Raw genomic sequence first — 22,259 nt, 5'->3', positions numbered from 1 at the left:
AACTGAGCCTAATGGGACACAGGCACTGAGGAACCAGAGGACAGTCCTTTGGGTAGCCTGTCCCCTTCCCAACAGGACTGCTTCCTGCCTGTCATCTGGACATGGCCTGAGCAGCCATTCCCACCCTCCTAGACTCCAGTGACTGTATTTAGGAGACAAAGCTGAATCGGATCTTCTCAAACCAGCTAATAGGATTGTTGTGCTTCACCAGTCTTGAAGTCTCTCTTGTTCTGTGAATATCTTACTGGGAATAATTCATCAAAATGATACCCTAGATCTAATCACAATTAATCCCTCTGCATAACACATGCACATAGTGAAAACTTCCATTATCTCTGTGTTCTTACATCAGTATCAGCCAGAATTGTATCACTGCATCACTTCAGTTCTGACTAGTGCACTGCTGTGTCTCTTAATGGGCTGCAATATTGCTGCTTTCCAGGTTTCCAATTTGTATGGGAATCAAATTTGTATTTGTATCAGTGTGTATCAATATTAGGCATAATATTCCTCTATCAATCTCTTCAGTGATACAGTCACAGACTCCACTCTGCTACAGGTGCAAGTATCACAACATTTAAAAAAAATAATAATAAACAACCCCCAAAACATTAATCAAACTGTTCAGAATTCCCACCTGTTCCATGTTGATGGCTATCAGTCATACTCACATGTTTCTGTAAGCATCTCCCAAAGTAATCTATCATCTGGAAACTTCTCTGAAGCAGTTAATTCTAAAGTGAGTCACCTAAAATACTTAGGGAAATAAAACTTACATTGTAACCAGAACCTGATTCAAGAAAATAACATTATTCCCCATCAGGAACTGAGAAGAGCAGACTTGTATCAGGAGAAACCATCATAACCTGAATTTTAAAACCTTGTTACAAGTAATTTTCAGCCAACTTGTTCTACAAATAACCTGCAGATCTATCCAACTTATACCCCCAAATTAATCATGTTCTTTTCAAAAGATGATACCGTGGCACCAGAGCCCTCTCTTGGGCCAGTATTCCAACACAGTTTGCAGGGAGATTCGCTGCAAAGCTGAACACTGCTACAAGGTTTTGCAAATTCCTCACACTATGGAATTGGGGGTGTGGTTTGGGGCAGCAGCATCACACACTGGGGTCTCTGGATGCCCCTGTACAAAATACAGAGTAAGGAGCCCCCAGTCCTAATCTTTGTGGGAAACAAGCAGATCCCAACTCAGAAGTGAGACTGAGATCCAACTCCTTAATTGTGTAACAAGATAAGCAAGTCTTCTTCAACACGCTTATAAAACCCTAATAACAGAGTTGAATTGTTTGTAGTAATTACTGAGCAATTCATTATGAGCTAGCAAATAAGTTTAAAAAACCCATCTTGTTGGTCACTACCAGGAACTTTGTCAACAGAAAGAAATAAATTAATCAAAAATTACCCCATATGAATTATCTGAGTAACCCTGGTTAATATATAACCTCTTTCCAATTTTAATAGCTGCTGTCCAGCTCTCTCACACAAAATGCCAGCCACTGCATGTGCAATAAATATTAATGGTTCATAAATTAAAGAGCATTATTCTTCTTGACATAACAGCATTTTGCAAGGCCCCACGGAAAAGGTACAAGCGGTTTGTTGAGCAAGCTCTGATAGAAGAAAAATATGTCTTGGTTTTCGCTTTTAAAAGCATTTGTCAGGATTTATAGGGTATATCCAGAAGGCAATTAAGGCAACATTTTACAGAAAGCTACCATATGCCCCCAAATAACAAAGAGCAATAAAAGGAAAGTGTGATCTGTGAAAACAATTTGATTTATAGAATTACATTTATAAAACGTAGATACTTTTATCCTAAACAATTTGTATAGGAGGAGCTGATGCGATATAGATAACCCAGAATCTTCCCAAGCAAACTGTGTTGGTCATATTGTAGCAGTACATTGCTACCAGGGCTTGGTTTTAGGGTGATGTCCCCTCTCAAATCCCACATCTGAGAGGACATCAGCACAGACACAAGCCAGGCCAAGGTGACACACTGCGTGCCTACTGGCACACAGGCATCACTGCTAAGGGAATTTCAAGGCCAGCCTAGGAGGCACTCCATGGAGCTGCCCTGCTGGGGTTACAAGGAACTTTGCTCATCCCTGGTAAAGAACATAAGAAAAGGTGAAGCAGGAGGATGAGAATGACTGGTATCATCCTCAGGCAGAAACAAGAGTTAACAGCTTCACAGCCTCGCTGGGCAGGCTTGGAAGGGTCTTAAAAATGCAGAATGACAGTGGATAGAGGGGATGAAAGCAAGTCAGCAAAGAGATGCAAGAAGAGTGATAAAGTGCTTAAATTACAAGGCAAGAAATGAGTATCACTAGCAGCATTTTGAACAAATAGAAATAGTGTGAGTGTCCTCCTAAGTAACTCCAGACATGAGGGGGTGAAAGTTGGGATAGAATTTCAGTTGTGCAGACACAGAGATGCTGCTGCACAAAACAGAAGAGCAAAGTATAGCTGCCCTGGAATTAGGATGTGAGGATGAGGGACACGCTGAAACAACACTCACATTTGCAGGCTGGGCTATGGCAAAGACACTGCGTGATCTTGTCTTCAGTGCCTGGAAAAGAAAAAAAATGAGAGAGAAAGTGATCTTTAGGTCACTAGAAAACAGCAAATGACTGAATTTTTTTAATCAAATTTCCACAAAAAATTGTCCAAAATGCTACAGCCTTAGCTTGCATTTGCTAAGTGTAGAAAGGTCCCTGAATCCGAGTCCATATAAGAGACTTCCAGAGAGAGCACATCACAGGAAAAAAAGTAAATGTAGTTACATCTCTGGCAAAGGTTTGACACTTCTGAAGGTGTTTCAGTCCAGATATAAGGATGAACTGGAAAGTATCTACATTAAAACAGTAGAAAGCAGTTCATTAAGCTTTAGGATGAAAGATGACTGGATTGTGAGAGAAATGGACGGAAGGATGGCTGGTTTATTTTAAGGTATAGGAGATTACAATGAGATCACATTTTCTGTGAGGAGCCTGCAAAATTATACTTCTTAAGAAAAAAGGTTTGGAAGGAATTGTTAAGGGATAAGCCTGAAGGACTGGGAAGAACATAAAATGTGCTAAAGTGGGTTTTTTAGTCACTCAAAAGGTAAGCTTAGAGTTGCTAAAGTAAAGAGGAGGGAGGTTTCTGGTGGTGCAAGTAGAAACTTAGCAACTCAGTCTAGGAAAATGCTGAGTTCTCTGCAACTGTCTGTTGTTCAGCAAGGACCAAACTAGGTCCCTGGAGAAGGACCAAGTCACCTGCAAATAAGTTTAATGCAGACAGTTTATAAGCTCTCTGAGGTGGAACTTGAGCTGGTCGAGAAGGCTGTGGTATCAGCTCATACAGAGTAATACAAATAGGCAAATACTGATTTTTTTTCTCCCTCTCTGTAGTGTACACATCATAGAGGATGGCATTTGCTTTGTCTCCCACAAATACCGATTCACTACAGACAAGCTGAGTTGGGGGATCAGCACACTTGGGAATGTGTAAGGGAAAGCAATTACCTTGGGAAAACTGAGGGGGGTATCAAGTGCAGAAATCAGAGAGGGTCAGAGAACACACAGAGGCACAGAGCTGTAGGACACCCCATATCCAAGCTGCACTCACAAGCACATGCTCCACACTAAGACACTTATGGAGAGCAATGCATTTTCCCCATCATTTGAAAGACTTCTGGGTTGCTCTGGACAGTGGAGTTCGAGGCCTCAGCCTTTCCTGGGGGTTAGTGAGAGGGTCTCAGCTGAGAAAGTATCTGTGGGGACACTACAGAGCAGAAAAGCCTTGCGCAGATAGTAATACAAAACTAAAGGATATTCACATCCTCAGGTTTTACAAAGCTATTTCTTCTGTTCATCTAAATTTTATACCATCTCAGAAACATGGAGGACTGAAAAAGATAGTGTCAGATCTCATAAAGAGAAGTAGGCTTGTTTACATAAGCCTAAATGTTAGTTATTTGGACTTGGTTTATTTTCTGCTACTCTGCTACTCTGACAGTGTCAGAGCTCTCTTAGGGGCAGTTTCTGCAGTTTTACCATGATCCCAAACTGGTTTCCAGTGCTGGTACTTTGGTATTAATTCCTTTATAAATAGAATATTCCCATTTGAATTCACTACCTGGATCAAAACAGTCACATATTCAGCATCCAAAAAATCTCTATCATTTTTTACAGTCAGCAGAAAATACAATCTTTACACTAAAAGTAAAGGATATAAAAGTGCAGAACACCTGTTTGCTACAACTTCAACTGCCTGGCTGTGAATTCATGAAACGTGGCAATATTCAGTAATTTATAGAGCAACAAAGACAAAACAGTAGGAGGTTGCACTTTCATGACCAACAAACCAATAACACAAAAGCAGGGGGGAACACAATTTGAGGTAGTCGGACCAAAAGGGACACAGATATTTCTGCTTCCTGCAGTAAATAAAACATGCTGTGTCAGCTGGAAGACAAGCACTCCAGCCATGCTGTCCATCTTAAAAGAAAGGCAGCGGTGAGGGAAGGTCATCTGCCACAGCTCCAGCAGGTTTGATGTGGAGTTTGTTCCTCAGAAGGAACATGGAGACAGGAGTTGCCCCCCACAACAGCCTTGCGGGCAGCTCAAGGGCAGAGCTCGAGGCTGGACTAGGGAGAAACAAAAACTCAAACCACCATTTGGTAAAACTACAAACAGTTGCTTCCTCATATCACAGCACCACGTTCCTAGGCTATGGACTGAAAAAGAATTAAGCTTTTCTAATGTATCCATGTTACCCTGGTAATTTCACTGTCTTTTCCTCTACACGTGCTCTGCAAATGGAAAGAAATTTTTTTCTCCACACTAGGCATTGGAGTTTTTTTATATCTAGAAGTGATTTCCATCCCATAGCCTGGGGAGAAGCCTATTGAATTTATGGGGTTTGTTCAATACACCAAAGCCAGACAGCAAGTCACAAAGGAAAGATTTCAACAGCAGCACATGCAATTTCAGCATAAAGAAAATACTGATTAATACAGTAAATTCCTTATGGTTTCTTCCAGCCAACTGGAGAGCTTGAGCCACATGGCCTGTTCCTCCACATCAGCCAGAAAGGTGCTTATTTGTCCCAGCCAAGGAATAACAAATTATCAGAGAACAACAAGCTGGCATCTTAAACTGTCCACCCTTTCCTGCAGCCAGGACTTCATCACTCTGCATATGAAATGTATTGCCCAAACTATCAAAGGGTTCACCAGACTAATCTTTATCTAGCCAGTGATTTGCAGGCAGTGGGAAACAAACAAGCAAACAAATAATGAGATCATAAATTTCCTGAAGCTATGAGAAAAGTAGGTATTGTTTGCATAGTAATTACCCTGGTTCAATTACAGTACAAATAGTCTTCAAAGGCTCTCCTTCCTCTGAGGGCAAAAATGACTAAGAAACTATGATTACCTTCCCTACTTATTTCCATGAGAGTTGAAGTATTTCCTGCAGAAGATGAAAAAGACAGTACTTAGCATGAAAACAAGACATCTATTTTCAAGAGATATGGTAAATTTTACACGCTACACGTCTAAAACCTTCTGTTCATTGCCCCTTATGTTCAATAATTTTTATCCAAAAGCTGTACCTCTTCTTAGATAGACTATCAGCTGCTCTCCAGTCACATTTTATACACCAGGTATGTTAATATAAACCTCCAGTCATTCTGCTGAGGTCCATGTTCTAAAAGTGGTCTTTATTACTTCTCCACACTATCTTAGTGCAGTTTCAAAGATGACACTGAGAGTCTCCATTTACACAGTGAGAATAAATCCCCAAGATCATAACACTATGCATTTTGAAACCTGCAGATGACTTGCCCCAAGAAATTGCACAAATAAATCACCTGAAAGCAATAACAGTGTAGGAAAATTATACAGCTGCAGACAATGTGCAATCAGCCAACGCACACTGTATATATTCCTTTGCCTTTATCACGCCTGACAAGCCTATGGTTTGAGACTGACAACAGAGACTGTCTGTGCATCAGGACCAGGGCAGAATTTATAGAAATACCTCTTGAAAGGAAGCACTCCAGATGGAGTGCCAAATCTCCATGTCAGCTCCAGACTGGTAATAATTTGTGCTCTATCTTCCTATAAAGCAACCTTTCCTTGTAAGAATATTCAAAGGGCTTTTGGAGCTGAGTGTAAATGCTTCAGCTATAGTACTTCTACTCAAATGACATAGTTCAACTATGAGGAGAACAAGCATAGATGATTCAGGATACAGCAAAGTACACAGAAGTGCCTCTTGCCTCTAAATCACCATGTTAAAAATGGTTTAGGTCAACTGGATGGCTGCCTAGTAAAATTTGCTGCTGAAACAGTTCAGTTTCTAATTCAGAGGAGCCAGATTCTGAATGTTGTCATGGATTGAGAAAATATTAACTGCATCAGTGAACGAAGTGTCAGGTTTTTCTGAATCCAGGGTATGAGAAATCACTGTCACTGTCAGTGGCACAAACCCACTATTTTTACTATCACTGTCAGCTGTGGCACTAAAAATTCAGCAGCTCAGCAGAGAGGCCAAGGACTACGTTGCACTTTCATATTCATTGCAGTGATATCTCCCAGGTATTATCCATACACCACAGAGGAACTCACAGCCCTGGTGTGTATTATAGTTAAAACCTTTGCAGGTAACAACTTTCACAACAGGTGATGCGAAAGTCCCTCTCTTCTGCTTAGGATATTTTGTAGTTCCATCTTTCAGTGGATATAGGAAGGTCTGCCTTGCCTTTGCATGCCCTGTGTGGAGTCATCCTGAATCTGAGTCTTTCCACAAGTGCAAAATGGCCTGGCAACAATCCATGTGGGAGCACAAAGGGGATTGGCCCTTTCGCAGTGCCAGCAGCAGTGGCAAGCAGGAAAGGCTTTCTGTGGCAAGTCTTTCCCTGTGCTGCTCTGAGGACGAGCAGCAAGCTCTGTTCATAGAATCTGAACAGAAGGCACGAGGAGAATAAATATTCTTGCTCTGGGTCAAGTCCTGAGAACTCACAACAGGAGGAGCAACACAGGGGAATGAGGTACCCTGCCAGTGAAGGAAAATACACACTGGGTAAATCAAAGGACCATTTAAAAAGACTCAAACCCAAACTGTTTGCAGCCATCCCGCAGAGAAGGTCAGATGGCATTTACAGGCAGCAGTAGGAATGGCCTCTGCAGCGGTAACCATTGGAGCAGAGGGAAGGAAGCAGCCTGGGACCTACAGCACAGCCCTCCCACACCTGCCACCAGGGCCCCTGTGAGCAGCTGCCCCAAAAACTGTATCCCTGTGGCTACTGACACTGGCAGGCAGCAAAGCAGGAAATTATTGGCCTCAGGACCCGAGCTCAGATTGATGTATGAAAAACACCCAGAGAAAATCACCTTATACAGCCAGAATTGGAATCGATAACTTATCAACACTACAGAGAAGGGGAAAAATCCCAGTTCTCTCTGCTCTGGTGGTTCTGCTTACTAACTAGGGCTCTTCTGTAGCAGTCAATATTTTTGAAAACTGGATGTAATTCATGCACAAGTACAATATGAATCAAGAGTGGCTAAGGAGAAAGTGAGGTGACAGAACAAAACCTAAGCCTAGACAGTCCTGGGACTTGGAGAAGTTCTGGAGCCCCTCCATCAGGTGATAATTTCTTTCTGTGTGGCAGTCCCAAAAAGGAATTGTGTCACACGGTCACCATGATTTGTGCTCCTAAGGGGAAGGGTTGAAATCATCACTGGTAGGTGAGGAGAGACTAGAAAAATATTAAATCCTGACTCCGTGTTTACACTGTGCAACTGTTATTACAGCTTCCCAATATATCATTCCATTTCCATAAGCGAGAATTACATGGTGTCTGTTCTAAGAAGAAATGTTCTGGCGTGCTTCAAAAGCACGAAATTCAGAGAGAATTGTTTTTTAAAGGAGTTAATAGTATCTGAAAACTGTTTCATTTACAGTCTAAAGGAAAAACACAAATAACTTATCAACCCTTAAACTGCACGCAATTTGATGCACCAGTACCAAGTTAAAAATGAATAATTCCATGCCTAAAGGAACCAATACTCACTTTTACTTTATGTTGAGGGTCATTTATGTGAGTTGTGTGTATTTATCCAGGTGAGAAGAGCATAATACACACTTGCACAGAAAAAAAAAATACCTATTTTTGTAATTCTATGGAGTTTTCATATTGTCACACCGACAAATTGGTTCTATATTCCTGAGCCATGCTGCACTATGTCAGGGCAGGAAAGTATATCCCTGCCTCACTAAACTGTGGAGGAGTAGACTTAGTGGGATAAAAAAAAAAAAGAGAGAATTGATGAAAATAATCCATTCTCAGCAGGAGTTGTGGGTGGGCTTCAGGATATTTTGGTAACTCACTTGCACAATATATTGCTGCAATGTGCTAAAAAAGAAATGTGCCACAGTACTGCACACACCGTGGCTCTGAGCCCGTGCAACCTGAGTCACACATCTCAGCCGTGCTGTTTGGATGGATGGGGGATGAAGTGAATGAAAAGGGATGCCCCATCCTGCTGCCAGCAGCGGGCTGACATCCCCATGGGATTGCAGGAACGTGCCTCCAGGCTCTACTGACAACATTAAGCCATCTCTGCCTGCCATGGATGCTCCAGGTTACTCCTAGAGAGATCCAAAAGCCCATAAAAACCCATCTCCTGCCCAGTAATTAACACAGACTCTCTTGTACACACCTTTGATCATTTCCTGCAGTAAACAGTAAAACATCCATTGCAAAATGTGAAAGTGAAATAGAAGAAAGCAGCATTTCTGTAATGGTGGGTAAGTGGACAGCCGCAGGCTGTTTCCCCCATCATTCCACTGCTTTTCCTGGAGGAAAGCAGAGTCACAGCACTAGATTAGATTTCAGCAACAAGATGCCCTTGGTGTCCTTGAAGCTTTGCCAGCAGTTGCCTTTGTTCTGCCTCAGTACAGCAGTGGTGCTTGGCTGCTTTACATCACGTCACAGGAACTTTAACCACTGCCTTCCGTGAGGAGCCCAAGAACCAAGAGGGACACGGAAAGAAGAAACTCCCACTAACTGAAACTATGGAATTAGAAATACATCAGTGATACACAGAGAGGGCACGATTCTTGGCATTCAGGCACTTCGCAATCCCTAATGTTTTTAACCTCCCTACACCCAGAAAGGGTGGAAATACAGGTAAGGAAGTACCACTTCCCTCATTTTAGAGATGGAAAAACGAGGCACGGGTCTACCGCAGCCCCAATGCACCTATTTGTGTGTAGTTGCTGTTGAAATTCTTCACACATATGGGCCTAAATTGCTTTACAAGGTCACAGTGAGCACTATGGGTTGCTGCTGTTTTTTCTCAGACCCTATATTTTCTCTCCTCTGTGAGCCTATAGCCAAGGAAATGGGTTCTAAGGCAAATATGAGACCATCTGACACCTGCATTCATGAAAAGGGTCCCCTCTCCCATCAGCTGGGCCAGTTAGAAGGCATTTATCTGGCTACTGATATCAGGTTTTGCTGAGCTGGGATATTTTAACTGGCATTTGAAACTTATAAAAATCAGGCTTGATTTAATACAAGTATTTCTAAGCGGCATTTCTTCCAAAGTAACTTTTTTCTCCTATTATCAGAGTAACTTATGTGTGTGACAAAGCCTCTGCATCAGCACAGACTCAACTGTACAAGAAGAGGATTGTACCAGAATTAGGTCTTCCATATCAGATGCATCTTTGACAGACTCAAATAAATGAGGAACAATAGTTTAACGCCGTCTTAAACTAAGCGCAGTTGTCAGCTGCTGTTTTTCAAACCAGCCATCTAGTGCTCTCATCCCTTCCTTGGAAAAGCAGAGATAGAGAGTCAGAGAATTAAATGTATCCCAAGGACTTGGAAATGAATGCTTTAAAAAAAAAAAAAAAAAAAGGAGGCACTGTGGTTCTTCCTGTATAAAGATTCGAGAAGGCAGCAGTGAAAAGGATTAAAGGCTTGTTTGGGGAAATTTTTGCAACCAGACAATTGCACAGAAGATGGCTCAAAACACTGAAAATTATTAACATAATAAAAATGAGAAAGTGTATATGGTGCACTCAGTTAACAATAAAATTTTGCAATTGCATCACCATGGTTGCTCTCAGAGCACAACAGCTCTAGTCTCACCAAAAGTGTTCTTGCTCTCACTGACTTGGACAGGGCTACTCGTGAATTTATCTGTTTATCTATCCTAAGAGCATATAAATTTAGAATAAAAACAAACAAACAAAACAAATGCAGAAACCTGCTCTCCATCTGCAGGATCACAGAGCCAGACCAGAGCCCAGGGGTGTCCCACACAGCAGAGTACCTCTGTCCCCAGGCTGCCCCAGAGCCAGCTCCACGTCCCACCCTCCCTCTGTTCTGTGGTAGCATGTGAGCAGTGAGCAAATACTGAACTGGACACAAGGATCAGTATCTTTTGGTTACAGCTCATCCTCTATAAATTATGACAAAAACCACACTTTTTGTTGTGGGGAATTTTTAGCTGGATCAGACCTATGGAGTATTACTGAAAAAAAGACAAGCAACCAAGAGAAGGGGAAAAAACCAACAACAAAGCAAAACAAAATCAATGAACCCCCAAAAAAACCAAAGAAATCCAACAAACCCCACAGCAACCAAGCCACCGTGTATTCAGTGAGAGTACATCAAATGTCATTGCTTCTGAGAAGGGTGCCAGTGGTGGAGCAGACAAGGTCACCTGTGTCTGGCTGCAGGTTTCCCTCAGTTTTGAGCACCTCGCCACATGCAACACGTGCCCAGAAAGGCATGGTGTGAAAAGGAAAACCCTGCCTAACAACATCGTGGCCGGGGTGACACAGCTTAACAACTGGCCATGAAAACAAAGAAAGGAAAAAGCCAGCACTGTACTTGAGAAGTGCTCGTTTGTCAACTTAATTCTTACCATACAATCAGATCAGTCAACTGCAAACACAGCTACAGATCTCTGTAATAAAATATTAATAGTTCTTGTATACTGCTTTCACAAGGTAATGCAGTAAAAAAACGAATGCTGCTTGCACATTTCCACATTTTCCCCTTTGTTACTTATGAAAGCTTACTTGTGAGAAAGCCAGTTTACTGTAGCATCATTCTTTTTTTTTTTTTTCTGGTTGTATTTTTCCCTTAAACCTTGGAGAATAATTAAAATTCCTTGCACAGGACAGTGGTAAATAAGATTAGGGTATGCATTTCAAATGTAGCATACTAATGGCATTTTTGGACTCTGTAATAAATCATCTCTATTCCCTGCAAGAAGTGGAGTAAATGGACAAAATGTCTGAAATACACAGCCCCATATATGTGTCCCGTACGTTCACTCTGATCTTATCTGTCCACATCTCTGACTTGCCCCGACATTTCGCTATTGTAGATACAGCATCACCTTTTTTAACACATCGCACAACAATCCAATAATCTCATTAACTGTAAACACTGTAGGAACACAGTGTTAGCAGCCTGCTAACACTCATGAAACCATTTCAGCCTTTGCTGGGGCCAGTTGTCAGTAATAAGCAGCCAAACATGCATTGCTCCATCTGATCCACTTGATCACTTGAGTTTGCAGTTTCTGTTTAGCACTGAACTGACAGAAGGGAAATGTTTCAGCATTCCACGTGAGGACCCCTTATTTCAATACACTGAGGCTGCTTTGGTGTGGTACCAAACCTTTGGGTGATCTCATCTCCCCCAGGGGTTTCTGACATTTATGTTTGTCCTGAGGAGCTGCAGTTTACCCCACTGCAAACAGGAAGATCATGACTGGGTACTTCCACTATCTGGTAGGTTTTTTCTCAGCTTGCTTTTCTTCTTCCTTCCACATAATGTTAGCACAAACTGTTGCTGTGTTTTGCATCTTCCCTTTGCTATTTCACACTGTGTCTATTGACTCAATTACAAATTTTGTTTCCTGACAGAGACAAATCTAGTTCTCCTGGTTCAACTCTGAGTTTAGGTAAATCCCAGCCCTCTGTTAAACCCTGCAAGGGTGAAATGGCCACACCTATGCTATGTCTGATAAACCCCGTCCTAGTTGCAAGAAATCCTACTGGTTTTGCACAGTAGGCATTTCTTAACATTTCTTTCCTCTAGGAAGTCCTTTTGGCTAAACAAGGATAGCAAACTAGTTTCTGTTTTTCAGTTTTCACAATTAGTAGAAATGAAAAAGAGCATAAGAGACTAAGTAATACGGAGTGTGGGTGCATTTATTTTCAGAAAATTGAATAGATAAAACTGAACTTTTTTCTTCCAACAGGCATTCCCCAAATCCCCTTTAAGTTTAATTTTCTGCTGTACTTTCCAGATAAGCATTCATTACTTCTCAGTTTTAGCTCACACAGCCAATATATATCAGAGAATTGTTACCCTCTAAATGCTCACTAACACCCTTCTCTCTTCAATAACTTCAGGTAGAGCAGGTACTCCTCACACAGGGTGGTGTTTAGGGTCTCCACAAGGATGAAAACTTTACTCTGGACTTCTGTTAGTCTTTACTATTGACTCTCGTGTCTCTCCGGCAATAGAAAGGCTGTCACTTCAGGGCCAGCCTTCAGAAAGCTTGAGCCTATTTACAGCAGCAGGAGCTGAGCATTGCCAGCTGACTTGTGCCTTATTTTTGGTTTGTAAGGAGGTTCCTTTCCTGCAGCAGAGGCACCAGCAGCATCACACCAGCCATCCCAGCCTGAGGGCAGGTGTGGACCCTGAGGGGGTTGGCACTAGTGCTGGCTCAGCTCCCTAAAGCTACTGCCAAGAAGGCAGCTGGAAGCTTTGAAGTTTAGTCAGAAATTTTGATGGAAGTTACCAAAAAGATAACTAGAAGCTGTTGAGGCTTTTCTCACATCAGGGACTCAGAAGTTCCAGTCACAAAAAGCTTAGAAGCGAGATCAGCAATTCAGGGAGATGGAGAATTTAATAATAAGACATCTGAGTTATTGTGACTGTAATGGCTACAACCACTTCCCAGATCATCTCAGCTGTCCAGAATGTGTCTGGCCTGGAGGATCTTGTTTAGAAATAGTTCTTTACTCTTTTGGGGAAGGTTTCTGAGGAAGCCAGAAAAGTTTGTGATACAACGATATTAACAAAGCTCACTCACACAAAAAGCAATTAAACAGAGAAATAAATGCACACTCATTTCCCACAGTACAGCATGCATGAAGTCCTCCCCTAATTGAGGAGCACCAAAGCAGGTGCCTGAAACATTCCAATGACTTTCCAGCACAAAATATTGTTGTATAGAGGATTTGGTCCCCATTTTCAGTTCAGTACTTGTAAAAAGCAGTGACCTGCTTCGAAGGAGAGTCAATCTATTAATTAATAATGGGAGACAAACTATGGTAACATCAAAACAATATGAGAAGGAAGATGTTACTGAGATCCTGTTTAGCTGTTCAGACATAGACAGCTCCCACACAAGCACAGAAACACACACAAACAGCCTGAGGTGACAGACACAGGAGTACACCCACCCCACTGCCCACATCACTCCAGCTCTGGGAATGTCCCCATCCCACTGCCCACATCACTGCAGCTCTGGGAACATCCCACCTCACTGCCCACATCACTGCACCTCCTGGAGTGCCCACAGACACAGCAAACCTCACACACCCGTCCTGCAGCAACTCAACATTTCTTTTTGACCCTGAAACAATCTGACATTACACTTGGAGATATCCAGCTCTCCAGAAGCACTTAAAAACCAGACACACCTCAAACAAGCAAAAAACCCTCCAGATTTCCTAAATCACTCACAGTTTCTTCAGTCTGTGACCCAGCCTTACTCAGCCTCTTGCTACAGCACGTTTTGACAGCTATAATTCATTTAACTACAAAATATGGGTCCAAGACACTTTCAGTTTTTCCTCCTCACAGGAAAGCCTTCTCATTTAACCCACTTCACAGCTTATTCTTCTGCTTATCAGAAGGAACAGAAAAGACAGGAATGAAGAAAAACACAGGCAGAAACAACTTCTTAGAAACAAATGCTTGCATTTCTTCCAGAAATTTCTAATGTTATCACTGTTATTGCTTGGCATCCTGCTCACCTCCTCCTCCATGCAAGTGTGAGCACCAGCAGGAGTACAGGTCTCAGAGGTGCTGCACACACAGCTCTGCTCCATAGCTGTCGCTCCTGATTAAAATCTGCGTGTGTATCCCGCTGGAGCGAGGCCGGATCTCTTCTCCAGGACTGCCGTCAGCCTGCGTAAGACCTCCACATAAAACAAAAAGGAAAAAAAAAATTAAATGCTGCAGTTCTTTTTGTTCGTCTGGCTCAGCAATGAACGTCTAAATATAAAATTGTCATTTAAGGTGAGCTCTGTGTCCCAAGACAACGAGCTGGCATCCTGCAAAGCCAGGCATGTATTTGCAGTTGCTGCCATCCAACATTTTGCGTTAAGAACAAGATTTAAGGGTCACGCTCTGTTATTTGTTACCTACTTAAATTACTCTTCCAGCACGTGAATATCAAACATTGCAAGAGCCAGATGAATGCCTGTAAAAAACTATGGTAAGAAAAAGTAAGATTGATATGAACAATGTTCTAACCAAATGTTTATTGGAAACAAGTAGCACCCTGACTCCACTGATGTTTCACTCCTCTCTGCCAAGCCTTAAATTGGATGACATTACTCCAAATGAGGAATAAAAATTTCCGTCCTTAATGTTGTCTCATTTGAGCTTTGATTTATAAGTTCTGGATTTTGCACATGAAAGCATTTTTAAGAAAATCCTACAAATTAGGTCCCCTAATATAAACAGCAATAGTAAAAAAAGGCATCACCAGGCTACTTTTGATAACTTTTTTTCCCATAACAAGTTTCCTGCAAACCAGGTGTTCTTCCATGTTTATTTTCAAACTTTTCTTCTGTCTCTCCAACTTTAAGGGGAAACGGATTCAACATTTTCGAGCATGACTTGAAGTGCTATGAAGAATTATTGGTCTGGGGAGCAAGGAGGACTTGCCACTCAAACATTTTTGGTTCTGGTGCCCAGAACATGGTCATCCTTCCATAGACTATTTCTAAAGCTGAATGCTTGGAAAAGTCCTGTCAACAGGATGCTGCAGCAGTGTTCAGCTCATTCTGCCCCTGGGAGTCTAGCATCACTAAAAACTTCCTGAGAAATTCTGAAGGAAAAACCCTTCCATTTTGACTTTAAAAGACACCATTGCAGGGTGCAATTAGCATTGTCTCATCACTTCTTTCATACCAGGTAATTTAAACTCCCTCATGTAACTGCAAACCAGTCTGTAATTATCACTTTTTTTTCTTTTCATTCTCTTCTCTTGCTTCTAGGAGGGAGACATCCAGCTGTAACAGTGCCACTTCCACCTTAGCACGACAACACATTTCTTGCTTGCAGTCAGCTCCAGGGAGTCACTGAGCAGCACAGGAATGGCCAGCCCATGGAGGACAATTCCAGACCTCCCAGCCAAGGGACTCTGTAGTAAGGATATGGTGCTGCCATGGAGAGCCCCCTCACATAATAAAAGAAAACAAGCCCTAAACATTTACTATTTGGGGTTCCCCTGAAGGCAAGGAAAGGGTTCAAAACCGTGCAAAGTTAATTGTGCAAGGGAGTTAGTACAAGGGGTCACTATACACAAGGGGATGACTGTCCCTCGCTGCAAACCCTGGGCACAGATGTCCTTCATAGCACTGAGATGGAAGGGAACAGTCATCAGACAAGCACATCCCTCTGTGCAGCCTTTAAATTGCACCCCTGATCCCTCCCGCGTACCTGAACTGCCCACCTGCATTTCCACAGCACCTCTTTACGCCTTCCTGAGCCTTCACTGGCTCTTGCAGAGCTGGCTGGTACAAAGTGCCACAGGACCTCCTGCTGTTTTCCAAAGCAATAATCCCCATAAAATTTAACAGCTCCCTGAGGGTGGAGTTGGGAGGAAGCAAATAGAAAACCGAAACAAACATACAAGAACTTTCCAGCATGAACAACTGGGAAAAGGTCCTTTGAATCACCAGGTCAAAATCTCACAGCATTGTAGCTTGATCATTATGGGCTCTTATTTCCCATAATCTGCTCCAGGTGAGGCTCACTGACAATGCCAGAGACATCTATGGAAGCAGATGCCTTGCAAATTACTGGAGAAGCCAGGGATCATCCTGGTTTGGTGAGAGCCCCTGCTAAATACTGCTAAATGTTCCTCCTCCCTGTGCCTCTGCTCCTGCTCTCATGGGCACTGTGGTCCCAGGAAACCTTCAGGCAACAGTGCTTACAATCCCTGGCCCTGGGTGCAGCTGCAGCCCTGTCCCAGGAATTTGTAGGAACACCCTAGATAAACACCCCAGTCTGTGCACACACACCATCCTCAGGCACAGGGGCCACCGTGGTCCCCAAACACTGTGATGCTCCCTCAGCCATCACACCCTCACGATCATCATGAAGAAAACTTGTATTTCTTTTAAGGCCTCCCCCCAGCACCAAGCTCCAATCAGATAGTTCAGAAATGCTAGTTAAAAATAGACAGAACTCCACCTTTTGTTCTGGAACAAGTGCAATCATTTAAACTACTGTTAATAATGTCATTGCCAGGTAGTTGCTCTCACAAGATACCTGACACATAATCTATTACCATCAGCTTACATTCAACTACAAATGGGATGCAACAGCATTTAAAGCTATATAGAGCTCTTCCAGCTGGATTAAAAAAAAACATGAATGAAAAGCAAATATGCATTTTCTTTGCTCTTCTCTCCGTCTGGCTCATAGCTCAAGGTCTGCATAGGTTGTAGGGGGTGATTTTTAAACTCCCACAGTCTTCTCAGAGTTTGTTAACAAGAAAAGCTAGATTTGAGCTACCAGCACTGCAAGACGCCACTGTAATATGACAGCAACAGTCTCATCATTTTACCCAACGATGTTCCCATTCACAGAAGCACACTGCTGATCTTCAGCCAAACATGCAGGAGAAAATAGCATTCATGCTCCCTGGTACTGCTGCTTCTCAGTAACCCATTACTGCACTGAAGCAGGTCCAAACCCCTTTCTCAAAGTCATTCCTTCTATCAGCTCTTCAGAGAGGTGGTAGAAGGGGCAAAAAGCAGAACATCTCCAACTCAAGGGTCCTTTACTCACCATGGGGTACAATCACTGACCTCGGGACATCAGTGAGACAGTACAGCAGTGTTAATGTTCCCCAGCAGGCAGGTCTTCTTGGTTCCCTTGAAAAATCGAGCCAGACCTGCCTAAACCTGAAAACAAGGCTGTGGAAATGCTATTCTCTGCAAATCCCAGATTTCTGCAGAGGGAAAAGCTCCCATCTAGCCACCTGCACAGGCACGTACCTGGGGCAGAGAGCAGAAATCACAATTTTGCATCTCAGACAGGGACACAAGAAACCCCTTCCCTGCCTGTTACTGATATTCAGCTCAATGCTGAGGTGAAGAGTCAGGCAATGTCTCAGCCTGAACCATCTCTGATAACCACAAAGTACCTTTACCTGCACCCTTGGCTCAACAAGCAGTTGGCTCCTTCAGCACTGAGGGAGTTTGCTGGCAGTGAAATCCTCACAGTTCTGACCCTTTACCTCCAATTCAAATATTTGCTTTTAAAACAGCAAAAAATATTTAAGTGCTGTTAGTATTTGGCAGGTATCTTTGGGAGAGAGACAATCTACAATCAGCAGGAAATACGGCACCAATTCTGACTTTTTGTATATTCTATACATCATTATAAGCACACAATGTGCATATGATTTTGGTTCAATAATGTGGTTTCTTCTCATAGTTGCATCTGGGAAGACAATCTCTTCTAGAAGGTGTCTTTTCTGTCAGTGAACAATCAAAGAGGTGTATTTGGCAGGATGCTTCTTTCTCTTCCATCATCTTGGATTTTGGCTTGGTTTGTGTTTCTTATACCTAACCTCTTATTTCCAGCTTTTGTACCCACCAGTATTTGAACTGTGCTTAGCCAACACCAAAGCCCAGACATCACATACTTGCAATCTTGGCAAGTTTTATGGATTCTGACAAACGTGTAGCTGAATTTCTCACTAATCTTTCAACAGGACCATAACCCTCAGCACCTCTAAAAGAACTTTTACCCTTCAATTCCTCTGTGCCATGCACACATCGACTGAACAACACTCCACAAGACCCTATTAAATCTTTAAAGCTTCAGGAAGTACATACAAATTTTATACCACATTTGAGAAAAGAAACTGAGCTCAGTAGCAGAGACAAAACAGAGAAAAACTGGCCAGAAGAGAGGACTGATTTAAGAGTTACAGCAGATCACTAACTGCACCTAAGTCAAAATCTCAATGAAAACAGATAAATCTCTTTTTGGACTTATCAGCAAGTGTGTCATCAAAACAGTGGCCTCAGATCAAGTCCTTAAACATCAAAAAATGTTTTTGAAAAATGTATTTTCCCCCCACCCCCCCTCCCCAAATGTTGCTGCTTTAACTTGCAGTTGCATCTCGTTCCTGGCTTTCCCCTTTACCACAGGATCATGAGCCTAAGAGATGCTCCAACTCTGACACTTTCAGGCTACTCAGATTTCCCCAGGAGCTGTGGTATTGGCACCGAATGCCACAATGCCAGTAAAGCCATGAGAGTCAGCAAAACCAATAAGCACTGGACACCCCTTAAGGAAGCTTTTCCCAGCACCCTGAACCCCCTTTCCTCACAGAGAACGCACCAGGGCTACTGTAGAGGCTTCCACACTTATCTCCTCATCAGAGGAGTCTGTTGTACAGGAGAATGGTGGGAGAATGATGCTCCCTGGAGGTGCTTCCAGGCCTCATCAATTCACTGTGGTGCCACAGTGCTGTACTTGCTTTAAATTCAGGTTTCTTAGGCCACATGCATAAAAGACAACCTCAGCCTAATTTAAAACCAAATACATCTCTGCAACTTCTGATCCATAAAAAGCTGGAAGACACTGGAAATGCGCAGTTCTCAAAGTATACTGGAAAAACTACATGTTACTGTGTAGTTTGGGGGGGGGGGTTGTTTTGTTCTGGTTTTTTTTCAAGCACTGCTATATGTTTGCAAAGATTTAAGGGCCAAATGCTGCACGGAGCAGAATTTCATTCTGAAGCAGCAGATCAGTATAAAGAACATGAGGAAGTGCCAAGACCTTGCATTTTGCTCTGTGTGTTGGCAAAGAACTGTGTTCCCAACAGAGAAACAATCCCTATGTCCTTCCTTTAAAGCCACTTCCACTATGGTAAGTCCAGGGAATTAAAATTTCAGTTAAGATCTGTTCTTACAGAGCATGTTTTTGCTTCCAGGATGCTCTAGCTAAGTTCATCCGACCCACCACTCCATACTTACATAAGCTGTTGGCTGTTACCTGTTGTGCCCAATAGACATGTCCTGACTCCTAAGGGACTTGCACACACACCTGCAGCAAGGAGAGTGTCTCAGATCTAGTCACACTCATTTCACTTGACAGCTACATCTTCAGCCCTAGGCAAGAGCTCCTCAGGGCTGATATTTCAGGGAAGAACAGTTCCTTGGCATGTCTTTATTCTGGGAGAAAGCATTTTTGATTGGGTTTCTGCTTCCTCATTTTCCAAAAGCATTTTCCAAGCCCTCTACTTAGAGCTGTTGTTTTTATGATCACGTTGTTCACAGCTCAAATCCCAGTGCTGCAGCTCAGGATTGCTGGGGTGAGCCAAGCACTGGTGGGCAGCCCCAGAGATGACAAACCCCTCAGGGGCACACAGCCCATGTTCACATGGGCTCACGTCACCCGTACAAACAGCGTGTTCCACTCTGTTGCTTTCCTCTCAAACTGCTCTAAGTTTAAACAGCTCTAAGATGCTTTCAACCATCAAATAATAGAGGCTGTGAGCTCCTTGCTAGCAGCAGCAGCAAGAGCCTGTGCCTACTACTTGAAGGCAAATTTCTGTCTCCAGCAGGAGTTCCCCAACTTGCTCTGCTCTGCTGCATCCTTTCCAAACAGCTATAAATTCAGGTTATTGGAAGACACTTAAAGCTTTCAAAAAACCTGAAAACCTGAGCTCTGCTTCTCTCTGACATTTTCTCTAAGAGCCATACAGAAACTTGTAAGGCAGTTTACTGCAGGTTTGCCCAAACTCACCCCTCAAACCAGGAAGCACCAAAACAACTTTTACTGTTATCTTCTTCAGCATACAGAAATCTAGGCCACCAAGCAGCCCTAAAGTGGCTTAAAAGGTGTGCTGGGGTTCAAACCTAATCTGGATGGACAGAGTTTGCAGTATCAGTATGTGTTTAAATGCATTCATATGCATCATATATAAAGTGCAGCAATCAGACCACTTTATTTTTATGCCCTGTGATCCACAGCAACAAGGATTGAGTTGGTTTTGAAAAAAAAATGCCCTGGTTTTGTTCTATTATGCTACCAAAAACCCCCCAAAATATAACACTTATTCCTAATCTTCCCTGCAAAGTCTTGCCTGATTGCCTGTTGTCTGCATTATCCCAAAGGGAACATAAAAGCAGAGCAGTAAAGAGAAAAAAAGAGAGAGATGCTGGTGGGATGAGAGAAAGGATTGCCAGGTCATCCTTTGCTCATCATAGCATTTGCTGATTTTTCAGTTAACAGCTCTTGCCACTGTCCTATTCGAGTCTTTGACCTTTTTTCCCCTAAGGGCTTTTCCAAGCAGTTATGGCTGTTTCATTGCCTGGGCCCAGCACCGCAACCATCAACAACAGGGCTATGCTGCACCCAGTGGCCGGCTGGAAGGATTTAGGTTTGAACGGCGAAAACCTGCAGGGTCTTTCCTCTATGCTTTTGTAGTTTGCAAGGCCTCATTCTCCATGCTGCAGCCATGAGCCAGCTGGAAAGCAGTGCCTGATCCTCCTCCTCTGTTTTCTCAGCTGTTTTAACTACGTGGATTATGAGGGTGTAGCGGTGGTTCCTTCCTGGCCCCTATTAAACCCTGACAGAGGAGCACCACAAAGTCCTCACAGCCACAGCCCCTGGTCTGCCATCAGGTCTGTTGTCTGGAAGCTCTTTTACAGCAGGTAGCCAGTAGCACAGACAGATCCAGACTGCAGACTGAGAAATGTGGCTGTTTTCTCCCCTTGAATTCATACTGGTCTTTATTTTGCTGACAAAGACCTGGCAAACTCCATCTCCTGTGTTGCAGCTGCCATCTGCAGGTACCCCGAGCTCCTCGCTGGGGAACAGCCTCTCCCGGGAATGGAAAAGGGGATGTGTCTGGCAGAAAGGCTTTTCCTCCCCATCCACTTCGCTCACTGTATTTCTACCTCCCATCTGTGAATCCCTTCTCCCTTTCCCTCCTCTCTGCTTTCTCCATATGCTTGCACCACTAACATCTATATTCTTCCTCACCTTCTGCCCCTCTGCTGATCAGGCAGAATTGCAGTCTAAGCTTTCAGTCACCCCCAAGCATCAGAAATAAACATAATCCCTCATCCTTCCTCAAATCTCACCCTTCCTCAACAACAGCAAGGAAACTCACTGCCAAAGCTGCCCTCTATACTTTGCTGGGATGCCACTACTTAGCACAAAACCACCAGAAAGATCAAAATCCCCTACATTATCAGGTGATCCCCTCCTGTCCTCGGAGGCCCCTTCAAGCCCCTTCATTTGCAGCTGCTTCCTAGTGTTGCCCCCCCAGTCAGGGTCAGGAGCAGTGATTTCGGCAGTGACTTTGCTGGCACCTCTGAGACTGTCCCACATCTGAGGCTAAACAGAAACACAGTTTCACATCCTGCCTACCCCCTAAACCACTCCCTGATCAGAGATCAATCCCTCTCCCCGTATCAGCATGTTAAAGCTACAGCACCCTGTCCTCTCATTCTCAAGCAGAGCATTTTTTAAATTATCTACCTACCTTTGGAAGTAAAGCTCCTGTTTTATCAAGGCACACACACCACGCTACCTTTTATCATCTTGTCAGCAAGCTGAGAGGGAAAACAGCAAAACATGATTCTGTTAGAGGGAAAAGCTCGTTTTCACAGCCCAAAAATGTTTTCAATTACCTTCTCTCCCTGCTGCAAAACCCTACTCGTGAAACATGCAGACCCCAAAGGGGAAAAGCAGGTACCTTAGCATATCATAAAAGCAAATAGGCAAATACTGGCCCTGCTTCATTTCTAACCATCCCCTTCTCAACCAGACACAAGCCTCCCCCCACCCTGAGCAAGTCTTTGAGCGCGAGACAGTTCTACAAACCTGCACTGACAAATACTTTTATTTTCTACCATGCACCTCGTGACATC

The 22,259-nt window shown here is 43.1% G+C and overlaps 1 long non-coding RNA gene across 1 annotated transcript; it reads right to left on the bottom strand.

Moving 5' to 3' along the window:
* Positions 1–1,986: 1,986 nt before the first annotated feature.
* LOC120323990 lies at positions 1,987–21,931 on the bottom strand. The gene is made up of 3 exons (XR_005564976.1): positions 21,872–21,931; positions 14,097–14,261; positions 1,987–2,593 (listed from the first exon to the last, which is right to left on the bottom strand). It is a non-coding gene; the product is annotated as an uncharacterized LOC120323990 (long non-coding RNA).
* Between the last annotated feature and the right edge of the window lie 328 nt (positions 21,932–22,259).

The sequence above is a fragment of the Pipra filicauda genome, unplaced genomic scaffold (genome assembly GCF_003945595.2).
Source record: "Pipra filicauda isolate LSUMZ 115617 unplaced genomic scaffold, ASM394559v2 scaffold398_size834171_pilon, whole genome shotgun sequence".
Classification (NCBI taxonomy): Eukaryota; Metazoa; Chordata; class Aves; order Passeriformes; family Pipridae; genus Pipra; species Pipra filicauda.
The sequence above is the reverse complement of the archived record's forward strand: the minus strand, read 5'-3'. Positions and strand labels throughout refer to the sequence as shown.